The 24254-nt window shown below is 38.1% G+C and overlaps 1 protein-coding gene and 1 pseudogene across 1 annotated transcript in view; both read left to right on the forward strand.

Annotated features, from left to right (window-relative positions):
* MYO1E (myosin IE) overlaps positions 1-24254 on the forward strand; it is a 226980-nt gene that overhangs the window by 1488 nt on the left and 201238 nt on the right. The window lies entirely within an intron of this gene.
* LOC140507695 (large ribosomal subunit protein eL29 pseudogene) overlaps positions 1-24254 on the forward strand; it is a 75258-nt pseudogene continuing 51004 nt past the window's right edge.

A 24254-nucleotide genomic window follows, 5' to 3' on the forward strand; every position in this document is an offset into this window, starting at 1 on the left:
CTCAGTGTGCAGAGATGACCGCGAAAGTTCTGAAGGCACTGCCCTCCTGCGCAAATTTGCGAGTCCTTTTCCGAGTCTGTGGAAGTAGCCCACTCTCCTCTCCCCACCCATAAAGATAGCACACCACCGCGCCTTAGTCAGACTTCTCTTGGGTCTTTTCCCTTCCTTAAAAGTCCCAGCACCACCAAAAGAAGAGCGTGGAATATTTAGGGGAGGGGGGGATAAAAAAATTTAAAAATTGGAAAAGCTACAGAAAAGACTTGCGAAAAGATTGGAAGACTGGAGAATTTGTACTAAAGACTTTGTAATTTGGGTATTTGCCTTACTGAAAATAAGCTTGGGAAGGTTGGATGAGAGAGAGAGAGTTGATACTTCTGTGTGATCTTAACGATTGGAGAAATGGGGAGAGGTTAAAAATGATACCTGGTAGAGTAGAATATTAGTTAAAATGTATATATTCTAACAAAGGGCAGGCAAGTGAAAAGATGGCCCATCAGGGCCTATACTTGCTTTTTATCTCCTGCTGTCTTGGAAATTGTGTTTACAAAGATTGATTTTTGTCTTTGGGAGAACCTCTCTGGTCTGAAGGGAACACTCCAGAACCCATTACCAATAGATAGTGAAACGTAGCATCATATTTGTCCCTACAGAAAAAAACATAAAACACACATCAATTTTCCTTTCAACTGTCAGGGTTCAAGAAGTTAGCTAACCCTAATTTACTTTGGAAACTAGCTTATATAAGTGGAGGATGTGTTTGGGATTTGTGCTTCCTGGTTAGAAGTGGAATTAGGATAAATGATAGTCCTGGTATTGAGGAATTTCTGAAATTGGTTTCTACAGTTCAGTCTAAAAACTTGGGCAATAAGATTGTGACAAAACAAATATTCTCATAACGTTTCAATAGTGGAACAAAATCTTGAGGGAAAATCCAAAATGTTGGATGCTTATTTAATGTTCTAAGAGATATCTCTTTGTAGCATATTCTGAGTGCCTGCAAAACCAATATACATTGTTGGATAGGTTGGGAGGATCCATAAACACTTGCAAAGGAAGGATATTACAGAAGAAAAAATGATGTTTAAAAATGATGTTTCTGAAATTGTGTAAACTATTCGTTTTAAGTCTTTCATTGTTTAGCAAGCACATAGCAGCAGCAGGTAGGAGTATGACTTACCTATTAGTGGGCATTTTGCCATGGACACAGATGGGCATGTCTGTGGGCAGCCAAAAGACTATCTGTGTATCAGATATGGTTGTTGAGGCCAAGGTTCCCTGTCAGAAAAGTTGAAACAGCTGGCTGCCCTGAAATAGGAGATGGGCCATCACTAAATCAACAATAATCTAGACTAATTTGCAAAAATAAAATGGATTTTTTTTCTATTGCCATGAAGAAGTGAGTGTGCTCATTTTTATAAAATGTCAAGCTGTGGACATTTGTTATTAAAGGTTGTGAGACTTTGTTCTAATAAAAAATATGATGTTTTGTTTACATTGGATCCCATGCCAACTTGGGCACTGTACATGGATTATGTCATCTGATGCTAAAACCTCAAAATGCACCTTTGTTCAGCCATGCACAGCTGCACCCCACTGTAATTTAGGGCAGGAAGGGAAGAAGAATTCAGTGGAAGTGGTTGAAAGTTAGGATGTAGACTGTAATTGGTATAACTTCTGCCAGGATCTAGGGATAACACCGGAGGGGGCCAATTTTTTTTTTAAGTTACATCTTTCAGGAAATATAGTTAGACCTTAGTCTTACAATTAATCAGAAAGAAACCCCACCTGTGCTGAAATCCTGACCAAGACTGATTCATCCCTGACTCATAGGGAAGATGGCCATTTTCAGACTCATGAGAATAAAAGACTTAATTTTTGTTGTCTCCTTCTTGATTTTCTGGCTTTTCAAAATTTGACATATGAGTATTTGATGACAAAAACCTTTATCTTTATGTGGGTAAATTAGAATGTAGAACTAAAGATATCTGTAATTCCATAAGAGCATAAATTCTCTAGAAGAGTTTAAAAATCTCATTTGGCTTTACCTAGTGGCCATTTAAATCCAGGATTCTTTCTACTATGTGTAAATTTCCTTGGAGAGACTATGTGGTATAGTGGATGGTAGGGTATATCAGACCCAGAATTGGAAAGCCTGTGTGACTGTGGGTGAGTCATTTGACTTTTCTGAGTTTCAGTTTTCTCATGTGTAAAATGGAGGGGAGGGAATTATACCTACACCCCCCATCTCATTGTTGTCATGAAATTCAAATGAAAATTATGCATTATAAATATTAGCTATTCCAGAATTGGTTTTTGGTTTGATGTTGTTCTGTTGTTTTTTACCGTTGCCACCAACAATACTAACATTTCTTTGACCTTAACCAATTACCAGTGCCTATGGACATAGGTATACCATCCTTTGGGTTCCCAGAAATGGCACAATCTGATATTTCTCTTTGTTCTCAGGGCTTCAGTAAATTAAATACATTTAAATCTTTGGGGTCCAGATCTTTTGGCTGAATTTCTATAACCAGAGCATTCCTATAGTATGCTAAAAAATCTTACAGAACATGTAAAAGATAACCAATGCTACCTTGTGATTTACAGGCAAGACTCCAATTTTTGTTCCAAAAAGCCTTTTGTAAATTAGTTGTTTGTAACTCAGAATATAGTTTCCAGTGTTCTAAATGGTAGATAGGTTTTTGTGAGGTGATCTAAGAACCTATTTAACACATACTGCTGTGCTGATAATACCCAAATGAAGCATTCGTAAGTTGAGGACTGTCTATTCTAAATAGAGAGATATAAATCCTTCTTTTCTGGAGATTTTTTATTTATCTCTCAGCCAGTGGTACAGGTTGTGGGTTTTGTTGATTGATGGTAAGCCAACTGGAAATCCACATAGCCTTCTACTCATTTTAGAAAGAATTCTTGAATGAGATACAGTTGAAACTTTGACAGGGTTTTAAGGAAGGGAAAGAATAAGTAGTTTGGCCAATTATAGATTAGGAACCCATTAATTATGGGTAGAAGTACAGAGGGACTGTAGTAGGAAAAGCGGGATAGAATCCATCATTAACTAGAGTGAAGAAAGCAGAGAGAGTTCATAACATCCAATGAAGAAAGAAAATTTTAATTTCTACCCATGTCCATAAACATATACTATAAAATGCTTAAAAGAAAAAGACAGAACCCTAAAGAGACATATATAGGGAAGTACCTAGTTCCCCTTCTGATCTCAGCCGTGCGTTAGTGAGGGGAGACAGAAAAATCAGAATAGGTTTGCATGAGACCTTATAAGGCTTTCAAACATAGGATCAGGGAAGCACTTCCCTTGGTGGAGTCTTCTTGGGGTTGGCATGGGTGACAGCTTTTTGTAATTGACCTGAAGTTTTGTTACAGGCTGTAATATTTAAATAACACACCTCCGAGGCAGTGATCAAATCAAAGTGGAGTAGAAATCTAAGACTATGGGCGAAACAGGATGTGGAGGAAACTGTACAAGGAACTTAGCCACTAGGTGGAAATGGCTTTGATTTTGAGCTATTATCTTTAAAAATATCCTGTGATGAAGAATAAAGCTACTAGAATATTTCATTATTATATGCCTGATAGTGATTTTATCTGTCTGTTAGGTGACTTTCTAATAATATATTTATAAAATGCTGGGGCAGCTAGGTGGTGCAGTGGATAGAGCACCAGTGCAGGAGTCAGGAGGGCCTGAGTTCAAATCTTACCTCAGACACTTGACACTCACTAGCTGTGTGACCTTGGGCAAGTCACTTAACCCCAATTGCCTCATCCTGGGCCATCTCCAGTCATCCTGATGAATATCTGGTCCCTGGATCCAGATGGCTCTGGAGGGGAAGTGAGGTTGGTGACCTGCACAGCCCTCCCTCACTCAAAACAAAGTCAAGTCATATCATTTCTCTGATAGCATGGTCTTCTTCGGCAACAAAGGATGAACACACATTTATAGAATGCTAGAACTGGAAGCTATCTTGGAGATCACCTAATACAGTCAACTCAATTTACAGTTGGAAAAAAAAAAAACAAAGCCCAACATGGGGAAATGACTCAGCCAAGGTCACAGTTGGTGGCAGAGAGTCAGCACTAGAAACCAGGTTTCCTTTTTTTAAATAATTAATTTTTAGTTTTCAACATTCACTTGCATATTTTGAGTTCTAAATTTTCTCCCCTTCCTTTTCTTTCCCCCTCCCCAAGATGACACGCAATCTGATATAGACTGTACTTATACATTCATATCAAGAATATTTTCATATTAGTCATGATGTAAAGAATTATAACTAATGGGAGGAACTGCAAGAAAGAAGAAAACAAAACAACAAAAGAGAAGGAGAGCAAATGGTCTGCTTCCATCTGCATTCAGACTCCATCGTCTTTGTCTGGATGTGGACAGCATTTTTCATCATGAGTCTTCTGGAGTTGTCTTAGATCCTTGCACTGCTGAGAAGAGCTAAGTCTATCAGTCAGTTATTGCAGTGTGGCTGTTACAGTGTTCTGGTTCTGCTCATTTCACTCAGCATCAGTTCATAGAAGAAATCAGGTTTCTTGACTTCCAATTTATCTATCTTGCTATTATATCCCACTGTACCCTCCCTATGCAGAGTCATGGATCTAGAGTTTAATTCAATAAACATTTATGTAATTGCCTACTATGTGCCAGGACCTGTGTTTTAGCAGTGGGGATTCAAAAAGAGACAAAAGATAGCCCCTGCTTTGAAGAAGCCTTATAATCAAATGAGGAAAATAACATACATACAAACAAATATATACAGACCAAGCTATATACAGCATAGATCGGAAATAATTAACAGAGGGAAGGCCCTGGAATTGAGGGGTTGGAGAAGGCTTCCTGTCGAAGGTGGAGTTTTAGTTGGAACTTAAAGGAAGCCAGAGAGGTCAGTAGTTGGAATAGAAAAGGGAGAGCTTTCCAGGAATAGGGGAAACTTGCTGGAGAGAATGCCCAGAGCCAAGAGATGGAGTGTTTTCTTCAAGGAACAACCAGGAAGCTGTCACTGGAATACATGTTGGGGAGTAACATATAAGCAGGACAGCAAGATAGTGCAGTGGATAGTGTGTCAAGCCTGAAGTCAGAAAAACTCATTTTAATGAGTTCAAAACTGGCCCCAGAAACTTATTAGCTGTGTGACTCTGGGCAAATCACTTTAACCCTGTTTACCTCAGTTTCCTCATCTGTAAAATGAGCTGGGGAAGGAAATGACAAACCACTGCTGTATCTTTGCCAAGAAAACCCCAAATTGGGATCATGAAGAGTCAGATAAGACAGAAATGACTCAACTACAACTACAGACAAGGTTTAAGAAGACTCAAAATGTAGGACAAGGCTAGGCTATGAAGGGCTTTGAATACCAAACCCAGCATTTTGAATTTTTACCTGGGGGCAATGGGAAGCCATTGAAGTTCATTCATGACTATGAACCAGAAGGGAACTCTAGGGCTATTTAGTCCTACTCCCCTCCTCTGTTTTGCAAAACTGAGACTCAGGGAAGTTAAATGACTCCCCCAAATCTTAAGTGTAGTGTTAGAAGGATTTAAACCCAAATTCCCTGACTTTAGAGCTAGAGTTCTTTACACTACAATTATACTACTCCCGTGTTGAGCAGATAGTTTCTTAATGTAGTATGATTTGAAAGGAGGGAGGGTGCTGAAGTTTCCTTTGGTAAAAAGGTATCATCTCTAGAAGGCCACGGAAAAATTTCCTGAAAATTATAAGCCATGTAGATGTCACTTTAATGTTTACAAAAGTGCTTTACTCACAGCAGCCTTTTGAGGTCGGTAGTATGCATATATTTTCCCTATTTTATGGATGAGGTGACTTCTCTCAGCCTCATTTTGAGGGACTTGTCCATGGCCACACAATGCCAGAGCCAAAATTCAAAGATTTCCTTTTTTAAAGTCTAGCACTTTTCACATCACATGCTGCATTGGGAAGGGTAACATTTAAGAATCTCTGATTATCATTCAGGTGACTTGGATTCTACTTCTGGCTATGATTCCAACTCCTTCTCTGTCTCTCTCCCTGTCTATCTCTTTCTGTGTTTCTCTGTTTCTCTCCCCTCCCCTCCTCCCCGTTCTCTCCCTTGTGCCCCAGGATGTGGTAAAAGTTGACTAGCTTTATATTTATTCTGAGCCTATATACTTCCCAAACAATATGAGTCTGTATCTTATTTGATGCTATCCAGATGGCTGGTGGAATAATGGGTTATTATGAAGGACAGAATTTATCCTGTTTCTTATCCTTGATTGCTGTGTTCATTTTTAAGTCACACTTGCACAGTTCACAAAATCCTGGAATCTGAGTTTAAAGGAACCTCAGAAGTCATCTAGTCCAATTCCATGTGATGTCTGAATCACCTGTGTAACATCCCTGACAAATGCAGCATTACTTGACAACCAACCTCTTTGCTTGGCATCTGTAGTGGGGGAACTCTACTTTATTAAGGCAGCCCATTCCGTTTCCTGACAAGTCCAGTTGTTAGGTTTTCAGTCATGTCTGATTCTTAATTACCTAAAGTTTTCTTGGCAAAGATACTGAAGCGGTTTGTCATTTCCTTCCCCAGCTCTTTTTACAGATGAGAAAACTGAGGTGAACAGGATTAAGTGATTTGCCCAGGGTCACACAGCTAATCTGTGTCTGAGGCTTAATTTGAACTCAAACGCAGTACTCTATCCCCTGCACCACCTAGCTGTCCCAATTGTTAGGTAGCTCTGTCCTTTTTAAACCAAAACATTTTCATGTGAACCTTCTATCCTAGGCCTGTGCTCTGGCCCCTCCTCCTCAGTGTATTCTTTCTTACCCAATTGTGCAAGATGAAAAACTTTTATTTTCACTTACTTCCTGACTTTAAGTAGCAAGTTGATTCAAGATCTGTTTTAGAAATTCTAGAGAGAGCTGGGTGCAGTAGATGCTTACTAACATGAACTGAATGAGACTTTCATGTAACTTCTTAGTACTTTATATATTGTAGCAAGCATCATACGAATGAGTTTTCATAACACTGAACTAAAGAAGCTACTAATTACTTTGTGTTTCATAATTGGATTCTGTATTTTATACTTGATGAAAATTTGTGAAGTCTCTTCATCATCTTTGAAAGGTGTTAGAGTATAAAATCTCACATAATTGTGAGGTATTATCAGCTACATCATGGAGATTATAAGATTATTCATAATAATACGAATATTTTTCCAGTTTGAAGTCTTCTGTTACTTTTTTATGAAGGTGTGGCTAATTTATTATTGTACTTTGCATTTTTGTGAAGACAATATTTACTTTTGAAATATGTTTTTCATTATGGATTTTGGTTTTTGGCTTCTTGCTGACTAAAACTTGATATTTACAGAACAAAGAAGAGGTTTTCAAATATCAAAAGCATTAAAAAGTCTCAGCTTCTGGGCACATTTTGTGCTATGTTAAGCAGATTATTTTTTCAAACTTCAATTTCAGTATTTGATGCGTCTGACAAGAGATTTTGCTACTGGACGACTTTAGGAACTTTGCATTTGGGCAAGTGTGGGTTCTGATCCTACCTTTATTGTAAGGGTCTCGTCTGCCTTTCCAGGACAGCCATCCCCAGAAGGAAGGGTTTGAAGCAGATTATATGAGGTGATTATAAAGTGATGGAACTGATTTTTTAATAATAGACCAGAACTTATATATCCAAATGAATGTTGTCTTTCAAAGCAGGTACTTTGGGAAGCTGTATTCTCATTCCCTTGGTGTTTCTGCCGTTGTTTCAACCATCTTTGAAATTCTGACTGACTTGTTGATTGCTTTCATTGCAGTATGAGAAAAGTAGTCTAATTATTTTGTATGAGCAGCGGTGTCTTAAGTATTTATCCTGTAGCTGGCCACTCATCTAATTCACCAGGCTTAGCACTAAGTAACTTTTGAGTATTTTGAAAAATCAAATATACCTGCAGAGCCTGAAAAATTGTGACCATGGAGTATGTTCAAGAGAATGTGTGGTAGGTTTGAAGGGAATTCTGGAAGAGGAGTTCAGCTCCCTCTGTCAAAAAAAAAAATACATTTTGAGCAGTGCAAGCAGTGTTGTAGTGAATGTATAGCGCCTCACTACAGGGAAGGAGACAGCACTCATTTGTTTAAAAATCCATTCACATGACTTTGTGGTCATGTATATCGCCATATTAAAGAACACAAAATCATCAGATATTAGAACTGGATGGGATCCTTAAAGGTTATTGAGTCCAAGTCACTTAATTTAAAGATCTAAAGCTTTAACTGTGATTTGACCATGGTTTGACTGATTGCCTGTGACTTGTTCAAGGTCAGGCAGCAATTATTTTAGTGGTATAACCAGAACAGTAAGTCAAATCTCCTACCATTGCTGTTTCTGCTGTGCCAGGCTGGTGTGAAATTTGGATTCTGAGTTGGATACATTAACTCTATGCGGAATGATTACAGAAGAACTTCCTGGACACTGAGGAAGGAACCAGGTAGTCTGCTACAGTGAGAGGTTTCAATGAACTAACTCTCTAGCTGGTAAGTGCAAGAGGTAGTACAGAGTGCTGGACTTGGGAGTTAGGAAGTCCTGAGTTCAAATCCAGCCTCAGACACTTTACTAGCTGTGTGACCCTGGGCAAGTCACTTAAACTCTCTCAGTAATAGCACCTCCTTCTCAGGGTTGTTGTGAAGTACTATGTAAATGCTAGCTGCTGTAAGAGGCCTTAATGGGAGAGATGCCCTCTAGGTTTATTGTTGGGTTTTTCAGTCTTTGTCCAACTCTTTGTGACCCCATTTGGCGTTTTCTTGGCAAAGACACTGGAGTAGCTTGCCATTTCCTTATCCAGTTCATTTTACAGATAAGAAAACTGAGGCAAACAGGGTTAAGTGACTTGTCTGAGGCTGTATTTGGACTCACAAAGAGGAGTCTTCCTGATACCAGGCTGGGCACTCTGTCCACTGTGCCACCTAAAATCCTCCCTCTGTTCTGTAAAGCCTCTGCAAGGTATATGCCTGCTTTGACCTTACGCATTCTCAGTATTGCTGGGGTTATATCCCAGGGCAGATAGAAAGACTTCTTTGTACTTAGTAACAGGTATTGTCCCTGGTATACAAATGTTCCTTCACACTTCATAGCATTATTCCTAAGGCAGCACACAAATGTTGTGTTGGAGCCAAGGACTGTTTAGGGTGCCAGCCTCAATTAAGTAAACATCAATCTGATTTAAGTAGAGACTTGAAGAGGGCTTCAGGGGAAGAGGTTTATTTCCCTTCCTGCAGGTTGGAGGTTAGAGCCCAGAGTTGGGCAACATGATCATGTGTTAACATATCAAACATATAGGTTCTGAAATTGTGATTCAAGGAATATCATGATTATTTTCAGACTTAAAAATGTAAACTTAAAAAATTCTTAATCTGAGGAGTCAGATAATATATGGTAGGTTTCAGTGTATAGGCTGTGAACATTTCTTTTTTTTCTGTAACAAGCTTGCCTTGACTTTTTTTTTTTACCTTTGCAGGGATATATAATTTTAGTAACAGCAACATTGGAAATGGCATAATATATTTTTTTATTTTCCATTTTATTTTTCTCAATTACATGTAAAGGCAATTATTAACATTCTTTTTAAAAATGTTGAGCTCCAAATTTTCTCCCTCCCTCACCTCCTCTTTCCCTGAGATGGAAAGCAATGTGACAGACAGTATACATGTGCAATCGTGCAAAACATATTTCCATAGTAGTCATGTTGTGAAAGAAGACATTGACCAAAAAGAAATACATGCCCACACACGTGTGCACATGCAAAAAAAAAAGTGAAAAATAGTATACTTCACTCTGCATCGTAACTCCCGTCAGTGCTTTCCCTAGATGAGAGCAGCACTTTTCATCATGACTCTGTCGGAATTGTCTTGGATTGCTGTATGGCTGAGAATACTATTATTTTTATTTTCTAAGCAATAAGGTTTTAAAATTTTGTCTGTCCCTTTCCTTCCAACTGAGCAAATTTTAAAGATAATTTAAGATAGATAGGACATCATCAAGAATAAAGGTGAAGGAGGAAAATATTATCATAGTGTACTGAGAAAATTGAACAAATTGGGATGACCTATAAAATCCTATTTCTTGGACACTGACTGCTGCCAGTAATTCTAGTTCACATGGAGCCTAGTAATGGCATGTTTTGGACAGCACAGCTCTCTGCCTCTAAGGAGTAATGTTCACACCTATAAGTAAGATTTAGTTGTTTCCTATTTCCCAGCAGGTAAAAGCAGACTCTTATCAAAGAACATTGTGGATTTAGAAATGGAACCATTTGTTAAACTATTTTGAGGTTATGAATGGTTTTTAAAAGGACATTCCAGAATTATTTTGAGGAAATGGTGGATGTGTCCCCCCATCTTCTCTTGTTATTTCAAGAGCTATAGCAAATGTGAATTCTTCCCTAAATGTTAAAGAGTATAATCATTTTCTTCCCTTTGCATGCTTAACAGCTTTGTAACTCAGGAAGTGTGATATTTGATCAGACTCCTATTTCATCAGGCTTACTGTTCTATTCCCTACAGTTATCCCAAGGGGAGGTGATGGATGAGTACATTTGTCCTTACTGACCTACATCTTAAAGGTTATGTATACCCTCCATTCTCTTAATGCCCATTTATTACCTGAATATTCAGCAATTTGGCCAAACCCCTTAGCTTTCTTTGATTTTAGTAACTCTTATTTTGAGTACTTGAGGCAGAATTGGGCTCAGCCAGAATATGTGGTGGACCAAATTTTCCTTGATGCTGTCTAGCTTTCTTTATTAGTGTCAGGGAATCCAGAAGTATTTTGGCTTTCTACTAGCACCACATTCTTTGTAAGCTGTTGGGAATTGGACCCAGCAGATACTTTGCACTGGTATAGACTCAACTCAAGTTATTAAAACAAAAGCTGAGATCAACAAGAAGGAAAACTATATTTAATATTTGTTATTTAAGTAAAAATAAGAATATGTTTTACATGGTACATTTTCACAGCAATGAATCATACCTAACCAGAAAGATCTACGTGATGCTGGAAAAATATATGAGTAGGACCGACTACTCAACCTAACATTTAGTAGCTGGGAGTGAGTCTCTTCCGAGACATCTTTCCAACTAGTTAGAGGAAGAAAGGAATTGTTCAATGGAAGAGAGTCAATCTACGTAAAATAAAGTTTAAGCAGCATAGTGTTTGAACTCTGTTATGGTTCAGTAAAGAGAGAGGAATACTGTTGTGCCAGTTCTACATTATGTACAGATTATGCTGTGTTGTAAGCTTACTTTTAGGCATGACGTAGGTGCCATACTCGAGGAGGGAAAGTGACAAACTTCAGCGAATGCAACCTCAACTGATGGCTGTCTTGGTAAAGGACTTGGCAGCCTCGTCTTAGGAGAAACGTTTCAGGGAACTTTGGGGATGTTCAGCTTGGAGAGAGGCCTCGGAGGGGAAGGTGACCACTCCATTATTTGAAGGACTCATCATGTGTAAATATGTACACTTTCACGTTGTCTCCTAAATAAAGTAAAAACAAAACCCATCTATACATTTATCATCAATGACTCAATACTCTAAAGGAGGGGTTCTTAACCTTTTAGGGGAAGCATGGACCTCTTTAATAATCTTGTACAGCTTACAAATCCCTTAGCAGAATAATGATTTGTCACCTACATTCATTATTGCAGGTAGTGTTAAATTTCATTCAGACGTTAATGAAAATAAAGATGTAATTTTTTTCCTCATTCAGGTTCCTATACCCCCAGAAATTTAGGTGTCCATAGGCCCTAGGTTAAGAATTGCTACTCTAAATGCAAGTGAGGGAGTCTTAGAAAAGCAGAACCTTCTTCACCATTGAAGCTGTAGCCTCACAGGGCTAATATTATCTTTGCCATGCTTTAGGAGACTCTTTAAAGCTATAACTCATTAGTCAAGGGAGACAGAGCCATATTCCACCCCAAATCTACAACAGAAGTGATTTACTTGCCCAAAGTCAAACATCCTCCTACAAAAGCCACATTTGAATGAATGAGGTATGTGCATGAGCACAGAGATAATTCCAAGGCTGCCTTCATAGCCTGCAGAACTCATTCCTTATCATGATACTTAATAACTGAGATACATGTGACCGTGTGAACAAGAGTGACCTAAAGTCAGATTTGCAGATGGTACTAAATACTCTTCTGTAAGATTGCTTTTGAGTGCTGATTTACATCCCAACCTTGACCACGCACCTTTGAAGTCCAATCAGACCCATTAAACTTAAAATCTACTCTCCACTTTGCTCTTTCCCAAAGAGAGGAGCTGGAAAAGAAAGGTGTGAATGAAAGCCTGGAGGGAGATTTGTCTACTTAAAAACCTGAGACCTCATTCCTATGGGAGGGGGGCTCTGAGGGTTTACAAAGTGCTTTGAATGAAAATATTTAAGTTATCAAATGAAGTTCTCCTTCTGCCATCTCAAACACTTTCTTCTCTTACCTCAAGTTCTATCTATGACTAATAGAGCAATGGAGCAGTAGTGATGAATTGTATACCCTACTGTCTGTACTTTGTATTTTCATAGTGTTTGCCATTAGACTATAAGCTCTTTGAGGACAGGACCTATCTTTTACTTTCTTTATACCCCATCCCCCAGATCTTAGCATAGTATAGCTGAGCAGGCTGGTGCTTAATGAATATAGAATCATTGATTGCTTGTCTTTTAAAACCAACAGGCAGTATCATCTCTTACCCGATTCAATTGGACAAACTTAGATTGCCCTGAGTTGTAATACATAATTTTCTTCAGCTGTTTCCTTGGTCAGAAAGTCTTTTTTTTTTTTAATAACATTTTATTTTTTCACCAATCACATGTAAAAACCATTTTGAACATTTTTTTTAAATGTTGAGTTCCAAATTCTATCCCTTCCTCCCTTCCTTCCTTCTCAATGTGGCAGAAACTAGGTATAGATCAACCTTTCACACTTTATACCAAGATAAGGTCAAAATGGATACATGATTTATATATGAAGGGTGATACCATAAGCAAATCAGGGTAGCAAAGAATAGTTTACCTGTCAAAGCTATGGATAATGGATGAATTTAGGACCAAGCAAGATATACAGAGCATTACAAAATGTAAAATGGATCATTTTGATTATATAAAATTAAAACTTTTTGTAGAAACAAAACCAATGCAGCCAAAATTAGAAGGAAAGCAGAAAACTAGAAAAAAATTTACAAGTGTCTCTGATAAAGGTCTTATTTCTAAAATATATAGAGAAGTGACTCAAATTTGTAAGAATATGTCATTCCCCAGCTAATAAGAGGCAGTTTTCAGACAAAGAAATCAAAGCTATCTATTGTCATATGGAAAAAATGTTCTAAATGGAAATAATACCTATCCAGGATCATTCTTTAGAACTGGAGGGGACCTTAAAGGCCAGGATGTCCAACCTCCTCATTTTACAGATGAGGTTCTGAGGCCCAGAAACTGAAATGTTACTTATCCAGTATCACACAGGTAGTTGGCAAGGGGAGAAACTGGAATTCAACCAAAGGTCCTCTGGATTTTTTCTTCTGTGCCGAGAAAACAGAGGGCTATATAAATGTGAGCTTAAGTTATTACTTATTATTATTACCTGAATTATTGTTTGTTGAGTTATTGTTACACCCCCAGAGCTAGGCTGTACGTATTAGGTAAATTTATGGATAAAAGGGGAGGTTTTACTCTTGGCTGTATCTGAACTTTCTGTAGTTAATCTAATCTTTAAAAGTGTCTTGGGACTGTTATCTTTTGAATAAATATATTGGAGTGAGGAGTTATGTAAATAAAAGTCCTGCTGAAAATCTACTATGGGAAGTAGCTCTTGATTATCCAGTCTAATAAAATGAAAAGTAATTTGGCTTAAATTGCTTTAAATTTTTTTACTAGTTTATATTAGTTTAAAAAAAAAAAGGATTGGAGACACTCAATAGTGTTGATGCTACTGTCAGGGCCTGGAATCAAGAAGACCTGAGTTCAAATGTGGCCTCAGACATTTCCTAGTTGTGTGACCCTGAGCAAGTCATTTAACTCTATTTGCTCAGTTTCCTCATCTGTAAAATGAGCTGGAGACAGAAATGGCAAACCACATCTTTGCCAGGAAAGCCCCAAAATGGGGTCATGAAGAGAAACTTCTGAACAACAACTAAAGCTACCACCTTACCTCTTCTTAAAAGACTATGGGTTGAAATAAGAATAGATAAGAGTAGAAAGGAAAATGGAAAATCTAAATAGAATTACAGATCCCCTACTGTTCATCTTTGGAAGCAGGTAAGAAAAGTTGGCAATGGAGATCAGGGTCTCTCCTTCAATGACTGGTAGAATTTATTTTCCACTCTGGTGATACAATTAGTTTAGAGCTACTTGTCAGCAAAGAACTATAATAGCAAGGACCCTGGCATACGTAGGAAGGCCTGCTGCACAGGTTCTTAGATCTGCTTTTCTAAAAGGAAAGCAACTTTTGAGGGGTCCACAATCTTCTTTAATCACATATACCAACAGAGAAAATACAAGCAGAGAAATAAAGACCAACAGACAGGACTTCCAACTGCCTGATCATAAACAATATATACATCACATATCGACAGACAGATCCAGCTGTCTGATCATTACCTACATACATAGTGACCAGAGACAGAAACACCAACATCTGGGTTTTCTAAGCGGTTTTAATGCCTCAGTAGAAATTAACAAAAGGTATTGAGGCCTACTAATGAGTGAAGAAGATCTTTAACTCTTCCTCCCACCCACCATTTAACCTGAAATTACCACTACAAGAACTTCCATATAACTTGGTTTCATCCTTGATTCCTCATTTACTTTCTCTCACTCCCATATCCAGAATCCAATATGATACCTTATCATGTTGGTTTTATCTTTGTAATATCTCTTCTACATGCTCCCTTTTCTAGTGAAAATCCTACCTCTCTGAGGCAGAACCTCATCACTTCATGCATCAGCTATTATTACAATAGCCTACTAGTTAGTCTCCCTGCCCCATGTTTCTCCGCTCTAGTTCATCCTACATTTGGCTGTCAAATTGATCTTCCTGAAGCACAGGGCTAACTAACCAGGTCATCCTTCTATTCTGTCCATTTCCCTGGCTCCCTATCACTTCCAGGCTCAATATAAATTCCCTGTTTGGAGTCAAAGGTTTTAAATAGCTTGCATTGTATGTATTTGTTTGCATGTTGTCTCCCTTGTTGAGATTGTCAGCTCCTTGAGGGAGAGACCTCCTTTTGCCTTGTGCCAGGCATGTAATAAATTCTTATTAAATGGCTAGATGATTGCATGCGAGTGTTGGCTCTGTTCTCTACTATTTTGAGGTCCCCTTTGTGACCTTGGGAAAATACATGAATAATAGGCTAGCATTTACATAGCACTTTAAGTTTTGGATTGCATTTAGTATATGTCATTTCATTTTATCTTCACAATCACCTTATATGAGGTAGGTGCTCTTAGTACTCATTCTCATTTTACTGGTGGGCAAACTGGGACTGGAAGAGGTTAAGTGGTTTATCTAAGACCACATGTAATGTCTGAAGGATTCAGGGCCACTATACTACCTAATGGCCTGGGATGCAGTTTCCATATAAACAAAAATACCATGGACTAGAATATGTCTAAGGCTCCTTTCAACTCTAGATTGTGTGGGGAAAAGGCTCTTTAAAGATGGTGTAAAGTCCCACTGGAGGGCAACAGTACTTCTTTCTTTCCAGTTTACTTCTTCTGTTATCTTGGTAGGCCAGAATGGTAATAAATTCAGCTCAATTCATGCATGAGACAAGAATATCAGACTTGACTTGTACCCCTCCTGTACCATTTTTCCTAGATAGTCTTGGTTTGGCTTCTTCCGATTTGAGAAGACCAAAATCTCACAGATAGGCTTAGAAATCATTAAGCCACTAGTTTTCCCCATTTAACAAATTAAAGAACCAAGTCCCAAGGCAGAAGGGCTTTTGCTTAAAGCCACACAGCTGATCCACACAGTGTTTGGATTAGAATCCAAGCCTCTGACTGTACTTTTCAACAACTCGCCAGCCTATTTTTCCTGATTTTTTCTATACTGGTACTTTTCAGTTGCACTCCTGCCCTAAAAGCTACCACCCGGAGCTGACCTTTTTAAAATTGCTGTAGTAGGAAAAGGTCAACAATCTTTTCTTTTGCTAATACCAGATCCCCAGACAATTGCCTAAGAAGATGTGAATATTCTGCTGTCTCCCAAGGAACCTTAACTTTCTGAATCTATATTTGTGATCCTGGCTGAATTTCTGTAGACCCTATCTAAAAGTAAGTGGGGGGGGAAGGGAGAGGTCCTTTAGAGCCATGAAAAACCATTACATTCAATGGCTGTGACTAAAGCTAATAGCTCACGTTGTATAGAGAACCTAAGGTTAGCAGAATAAACAACCAGCTTCCCCTATTGGGAACTAGTCTTGCTGTCATTCTAATTCCCTGAAAACCAGAATTTCCAGCCCAAGAGAGGTATCTTTCTTGTTCGTAAGGTTTTTTTCTGTTTGTCTTTTGTGGAAACTTCTTGCCTTATCACAAATATAGCTAACTTCGTATTTGCATTTTGATTAGATTTTTTTCAAAGTTACTCCTTTAACAAAGATTTCCTTATGCAGAGAAAGTCCTATGTACACAGCCTCTCTGGGGGAAGACTTGAAGTTTTTTGTTGTTACTGTACAGTCATTTCAGTCATGTCAGACTCTTCATGACCCCTTTGGGGATTTCTTAGCAGATTCTGGAGTGGTTTGCCATTTTCTTCTCTAGCTCATTTCACAGATGAGAAAACTGAGGCAAACAGGATCCCCACTATATTCAGTGACTTTCCCAATGTCACACAGCCAGGAAGTATCTGAGGCCAAATTTGAATTTAGGTCTTCCTGACTCCAGACCTGACTCTTCAATCCACTTTCACACTGCCATGTAAAGTTTAGCAGAAAGGGAGGAAATGGCTCATTTCCAGAAGGACTTTCTTCATTGTAGCCTATTTTATGGAAGAGGATTACATGACTTGCCTAGGGTCACAGAGTTAGTAAGTACGGTCCCAGAACTTGAATTCCAGGTGTGACTCCAAGGCCAATGCTTTTTCCTTAACACAGTATACATGAGAGGCATAGTAGATAGCAGGCCTTAGAACAAGGCAGACCTAGCCTATATCGGATTACAGGCCATCTTGGTGAGGGAGGAGGGGAGGGAAGGGGAAAAACTTCGAACTCAACATCTTATAGAAGTGAATGTTGAAAACTGAAAGTTAGTTAATTTTTAAAACAGAAGAACAAGGCAGACCTACATTAAATTCTGCCTCTGATACATCTGTAACTGTGTGACCCAGGTAAGTCACTTTATCTCTCCATGCTCTAGTCAACCCTCTAAGAAAAACCCTCTAAGTCACTGGAAGAAGCTGACTTGAAATGATGAAAGGGGTTTTATGCAACTGGGAAGTTGCTATACTAATGAAATCACAGGCCCCCCTCAGCCCCTTTATGTGGTTCTGAGTTCTCCAAAGTGTGGGCATGAAGTTCACATAGAATTGCAAGAATACTTGCTAAAAATATACTTTCTTGGACATTTTATGTCCAGTAAATGTTTCTGAATGCTTTACATGTAAACCACTGAAATTGTTGAATGCCTCAAATATCTTCCATTGAAATAAATTTGTATTTGAAACATGGGAAACATTTTCTGACTGAGGAAAAAGTCATATAAAGCAATGGTTTGTCATTCAAAATATTGTAAAAATCACAATAGATTTCTTTACACCCATACGTTCCAATAGGATAATGGAGGTAATTACACTTGGAGGTGTGCCTTGCTTTATGTAATGAACAATTTTGTTTTTGTTGTATTTTCGATCGATTTAGACTAGTAAGTCAGGTTTTGTGTAGTGGAAAGAGTGATTTAAACCCAGAGTTCTGGGCCCTGGGCTTGAAGTCTACCAGTGTGGCGCAGTGGAAAGAGCATTGATTCTGGAGTCAGAGATGCTAATGATGAAGTATAGTGAAAAGAGTTCCAGATTCACATGATGAAGTCCTGGGGCAGAGTGGGAAATGAGTTGGCTGCCCTGGGATCCCTTCTCCCTGACTCCTATTCTGACACATAAGCTGTGTGACTCTGGGCATATTCTTTAACATCTTCAATTCAGTGAATTTGGGCTGTATGAACTTTGATCTGAGTGATTGTGAGCCAGATTGATTGATTGATTTTTGAATTATCTGAGTGATTAAATGTTTCTTGTGCTCAATTTTCCCTTTTGTATCTGGAAGAGTTCTAATTTAGGAACAGGAAAATAAGCCTTCCTCTGCCTATCCTTACCCCAAGATTAAGTAGAGAATTGGTGTAATTGGATGACTTGAATAATGGCTGGTTTAGAAGACTGATTACTCTACCTTACCCTAAGGACAACACTACCTCTGTAATCTTCTCTTACTTCATTACCAGAATTAGAATGCTACAGGAAACCTGTAGGTGCATTCCAAGAAGTATAAGGTTGGGTTCCAGTAGAAAATCATAATTTAATGCGAAAGAAAGTAATATCACACATGCCAGAAGTCAATATATATCTGGGAGCCTTTAGACTGATTGATAGAAGAGCAAAATTCAGTTAAATTTAAGGGATGTGGAATATGTCTAAAATGACTGGGACAGGAAAGAGAAATAATGAGTTCATCCACTAAATTTTGCAAGGGCAATGTACAAACCAGTTTCTTGAAGTAAACACAGACTCTGATTAGGTAGACTAGTCTGCTAGCAGCCATTAGGGAATTGATTTTTTCCAAGGAAATGAGAAACTACTGGGTAGTGAAGGGTGAGAAGAAACATCTCCGCCTTTTGTGACCCCTCTTCATCCATCCTAAAAGAATGAAGTCAGTTTTATCTTCAGAGTAGCCTGAGTTGGTCTGATTTCAGGTACCTTGGCTCTTTTCTCCTGCTTGCTAAGATTCTTTTGATTACAGAATTTAAGGTGAGAGGAAGCCTTTTGTTTAAGAATTGAGGTAAAAAGATAGACTGGAATTGCTTGGCTGGGGTCATTCAGCCGGGCTGAGTTTGCCTGCCATTTGAGTATGAATGACAGATATTAGAGTCTTCTCTGTTTTGATGGGAGAGGTTAGGAGAAGTGTTAAGAAAGAATGCAAAAAGAAGATACCAGTGTGACCAGAGATAAGACTGACTCAATTTAATGATTTTCCCTAGGATGGGTACTATTTGCTTCCAACTGGGTGGAGACCTATAAAAGCATGCTTTGAGATATGTTTATCATGCAGTAAGCAAAAACAGGAAGCTCTATTTGGCTTGATTTAGGAAGATATATGCATGTATGTGTGTTTATTTATAGATATCTGATGTCCCCATTTCCAGGGAATTTTTAAATTGAGATATTACTCTATTTAAGAACTTATTCTTTTGTATTCCTTAGATATACTTAGAATCACAGATTCAGAGCTGGAAGAAAAGTCAGTCAGCAAGCTTTGTTAAGTACCTACTATGTGTCGATCACTGTGGTAAGCAATGAAGGAAACAAAAAAAAGGTACAATATAATCACTTCTTTCGAGGGCTTTACAGTCTAATGAGGGGAGAGGACATGAACATAACTATGTACAAACAAGATGTACAAGACAAATGATAGATAATCAAGAGGGGAAAGGCTTTAGCATTAAGGTGAACCTTAGTATAGAAGGTGGGATTCTAGGTGGCCCTGGAAGGAAGTCAGGAAAGCCAGGAAGGAGAGAATTCAAAATTCCTGAGTCAGGTGATGAAGTACATTGTTTGAGGAACAGTAAGGAGACAAGTGTCACAACATCATAGAGTTCATGGGGGTGAGTAAAGTGTAAGAAGACTGGAAAGGTAGGTGGAGTCAGGTTATAAAAGATTTTGAATGCCAAACAGAAAGTTTAATATTTGATCCTGAACGTGATAGAGAGTTTATGGAATAGGACAGTAACATGGTCAATCTTGCACTTGGAGAAGATCAATCTGACAGCAGAGTGGAGGAGAATGGTCATTTAATCCAACACCTAAATTTTACCGCTGAGGTAACTGAGGCCTCGGCAGAACACATAATAGTAAAATGGGAAGATTCAGAATTCAAACCCAGATTCTCTGACTCCAAATCCACTATTATTACCAATATACCATGCTCATTTCTTAGTAACTATTATATGAAAGAAAAACTAAAAACTGAAACAAGTTGATGATCATTTTGCCTCCTGAATCCTCTGAGTTCACTCCTTTTTTTGGTGAGGAAACACTCAGGACTGAGAAAAAGTAGAAGACATTTCTGAACCGGATCATTTGTAAAGACTTGTACCTAAAATGTCTTAATTCCAGAATGGAGTAATCCATACCATTTGAAGCTAAGAAATGTACAAAGCAAATGCACAAAAACCCCATAGTACTGAAAATGAGTCACTTTTTAATCTTTCTGGACATTATCCCTTCCTTAACACCTTTCCTTTCAACAGTTCCCACTTAAGAAATTTCCTCTTCTTGCCAATTTCCCATGAACTTTGGACAGCGTGTTAAGGAATTTGACAGGATGCAAAATGGGATGAAATTTGAATGTAATTCATTGTGTAAGCCCTTGGGGGGTGGGAGAGTAGGGGAGGTCTGATTTCCTTAAATAGTTAAGTCAGTCTGAACTGAAATGAAGCCAAAGAAGGGAAAACTCTGCATCTCCAAGTGCACAACAAACTTTAGCTCAGGTCATCATGAACTTTCTAAAGATATCTTCCTTACGATATTGAACCTCAGATTGCGATGTGTGACTAGATGACTTCCTAGAAGCAGAGCATAGGTGACCAAGGGGCTGCTCTATGGTTTTTTTGTATATCAAAGAAAAAAGTAAGAAGCAGGAGCAGTATGACATTCCCACTCCTACCCCTCTACATCCTTCCCCTCCAAACACCATTGATTGGTGCACCAGCTAGGCTAGTTTATACCTCCAGGTGTCCAGCTGGAAATCTCCATTCCTGACCACTTGAAGAAATTGTATTATGTGACTTAAGCATAGTTTGAGCATGCCCTTAAACCCTGTGGTGGCCCCACTGCCTTGAAGCAGAGAGTCTTGGAGCAACTGTGACCTATGAAGAACTGGATGGCCTGTTAAAGAACTTTGTGGAGACTCAGCACCAATGAAGACTGACCATGTATTTTTTTTTTGCTCAAGTATTTAATAAGGTTGGTTATTCATAGGGTGTGTGATAAAGTGAGGCAGGAGTCAAAAGAATACTCATCGCCTTTTTTCCAGGACCATTTGTTTGCCTTGGGAAACTTGATGATACCTACACCTAGAGATCTATATGCTTCATCTACCATCATGTTCTCTATAATTCAACATATTCAAAATTCAGTTCTAAATTTTATGAGGATGTGACAGGACACTTTTGGTACAAACAGTATGCAGCTGTTGTACTTCAAGTCATCATATAATTTTGCATATGTTTCTATGTGTATCTATGCCTGCATATGAAACTATGCACATTGTATATGTGTGTATATGTGATGTGAATATAGGCATGATATCTATATTACATATAATTATATATATTAGTTCAGAGGTATAATCTATATATAATAAATAAGAACATTGAAATTATAGTGTGGGGTATGTAGATATAGATATTCTATACATATTATACAATGATATAACATTTATCACATATTATCACTTATAATGTAGTATATATCTATGATTATATAATTTATACTATACAGACATACTGTTTATATTAAAGAATAGATAGATATATTATAAACATAAAATTAGATCTCAGTGTGTATGTAATATAATATCTACACATCTCCACACTCCAAATTACAATTTCAGTGTTATCTCTTAGACCTTTTTCTCTTCCAGCTTAGTTCTTCTTTTATCTACTCTGTGCCTCTCTGGTATGTTCTGATTTATACATACTGGCTCCCTCATTAGACTATAAGCTCCTTGAGGACAAAGGGTTTTTTTGTTTTTTGTTTTTACTTTGAATCTCTAGTGCTTAGCTAAATAATAAATGCTGAATGATTTGTTTTTTCCTTTTCAAATTTTATTTTATTTTTTAGTTTACAAGTATTTATTTTCTCTCTCTCCCACCTCTTCTCTGCCATTGAAAAGAAAGAAAAACACAATTCTTCAAACAAATATGCCCAGCACAGCAACATCCAACATTGGCCATATACAAAAATATGTCTCATTCTACAAACTTATTATTTTCAAAGGTGATTGACTTGATTCTGCTCACTTCACTTTGTAGGAGCTCATACAGGTCTTCCATGGTTCCTCAGAAACTGTCCTTTTCTTCATTTCTTAACTAAAAATAGTATTCCATTACATTCCTCTACCATTTTGGTTTGGCCATTCTCCATTTGCAAGTACTCAGTTTCCAGTTCTTCAACAGCACAAAAACTGCTCTAAGTATTTTTAATATTAAGTGTGTTTTAATGCGAAATGTATGCTTCTTGATTGTTTGATTTGTCTTTGCTTAAAATTGTCTTTCTCACGGCCACCTTCTCTGTCAAGTTGGCCAGTATCCTGTGCCTTCTGCCCTCTGGAATCCTCCAGTTGACCTTCCCTTTGGTTCTGGTCACTTCCAACTAATGCTTTTCCTGAGCTGAGGTTTTCAACTGGATCTGCTTATCCTGGATCTCCTCCTTCTCACTTTCATCACTGTCTCTGTCCTAACCTTCTCTTTAATGTTTTTCAGATGTACCCCTAGCCACTTTCAACTCACCCTTGGTGTCTTTTCTTCTTGAACCAACACTTTCTCTTTGAGTCTAGTTCTTAGCACAGGGCTTGGCATATAGTAAGTGCTTATTAATAAATGTTAATTGACTGACTGAATCTACAGTTTGTCTTAAAAAAAATCCTTGACCTTTCTGTGAGTCTCAGGGCTGTCTTCTGTTCACTGCTTTTCTAAACAATGCTTATAACATCATCTCAAAGTCACTTTGTCAGTACGTGGGTTCTTTATTTTCTTTGGAACTTGAGGAGCAAACTACCACCATGACACACAAGCCATTGGCTAGAAAGAGAACTCACTTTACAGCTAAGAGTGACAAGGAACACGTTTAAGACCACCTCTGCTCTTTGAAGAAAGATGCCAGATAAATTCAAAGTATCAATCAGCACATCTCTTCTATTTGTTTCCTAACTTCTTTCTATTAATTTCCTAATAGTCATTGGGCCCAGGAGTTAGTAGATCATAGGGTTCTAGCTCCCAAATTTTCTGAAATTCTAATCATGTTTTGTACATTTTTTAGGCTTGCAGTAGGTTTTGACTGGCTGACTCAAACAAATAGCCCCATGGGAGGTGGAGGAATGATTTTATATATGAGTTGTTTTATTACAAGGTATGTATGGGATCAGGGGATGAGTAAAAGTCACAGACTTAGACTCCTTACTAACAGATGGAAGAATTGTATTGAATTTTATTAAGCAGGAATTTCTAAGTCAGAAATATAGAGTCCCACTCTTAATTTTGTCAAGAAAATCAATGTGACTTGGGTAAATATTAGCACTAGATTTAGTGTTATAAGGACATGGGTGTAAGTCCAAACCTTGCTATGTATGACCTGTGTGACCTTGTTGGGCATGCTGCTGTATATCTCTAGGCCTCAGTTTCCTCATCTGTAAAATGGAGGGAATTAGATTAGATCATGTAAATCTGTTATCCTATAACGTTGCCTTCTTCAAACGCTTTGCTAGATAGATGATTCTGGGTTTACGATCCATGCTTCTTGATTTTGTTTATGTCATATTCCAATTTCTCTGAACATTCCTAGATTTCCATGAGGAGCTTACTATGATTTGGATGATGGCATGCTTGTTAGATTCAAAGATGACACAAATTTCAAAGGCACAGCTGACAAATTTAATGCCCATCAATAGCCAAAAGGTGATAGACTAGAAGTATGGGCACAACCTAAAATGATGGAATTAAATCATTCTAGGCTCCAAAAAAAAATCATATTAACAAGGATAAGATGTGGAAGGCCATGAATGGACATCAGTTGTGGGGAAAAAAGACATACGAATGGACATCAGTGCTGTGAGAGGGATCAGAATTTGCGGTAAGCGAAAAATAGCTTCGTGTTAACAACAGGCACTAGAATAGTTTGACTTCTACCTTGGCTGAGTCACACCTAGGGTATTTGTGTAGTTGTCAATTTAGGAAAGGTGTTAACAAGCTAGAGAGAACAGAGCCTC

The sequence above is a fragment of the Notamacropus eugenii genome, chromosome 1, assembly GCF_028372415.1.
Source record: "Notamacropus eugenii isolate mMacEug1 chromosome 1, mMacEug1.pri_v2, whole genome shotgun sequence".
NCBI lineage: Eukaryota > Metazoa > Chordata > Mammalia > Diprotodontia > Macropodidae > Notamacropus > Notamacropus eugenii.